A 406-nucleotide genomic window follows, 5' to 3' on the forward strand; every position below is an offset into this window, starting at 1 on the left:
ATCATCATCATCATCATCATCATCATCATCATCATCATCATCATCATCATCATCATCATCATCGTCGTCATCATCATCATCATCATCATCATCATCGTCGTCGTCATCATCATCATCATCATCATCATCATCATCATCATCATCATCATCGTCGTCGTCATCATCATCATCATCATCATGTCCATTTTCGATGCTGGCTTGTCATGCATGGTTAGATTGGAGTTGGCAAGCTGGAGAGCTTCATAGTTATCTATTTAAGCATGGTTTCTATGACTGGATAACTTTGCTAATTCCAACCCACTTTACAGAGTGTAGTGGATGGTTTTAACATGGCACTGGCACCAGCGGGGTTGCCAAGTAACTTGTATGACAAGGACCTCTTAGTAGAGAGAGAGAGAGAGAGAGA

The 406-nt window shown here is 41.1% G+C and overlaps 1 protein-coding gene across 1 annotated transcript in view; it reads right to left on the reverse strand.

Moving 5' to 3' along the window:
* LOC128249092 (uncharacterized) overlaps window positions 1-406 on the reverse strand; it is a 20,444-nt gene that overhangs the window by 7,789 nt on the left and 12,249 nt on the right. The gene's annotated exons all lie outside the window — the stretch shown is intronic.

The sequence above is a fragment of the Octopus bimaculoides genome, chromosome 11 (genome assembly GCF_001194135.2).
Source record: "Octopus bimaculoides isolate UCB-OBI-ISO-001 chromosome 11, ASM119413v2, whole genome shotgun sequence".
NCBI classification, from domain to species: domain Eukaryota; kingdom Metazoa; phylum Mollusca; class Cephalopoda; order Octopoda; family Octopodidae; genus Octopus; species Octopus bimaculoides.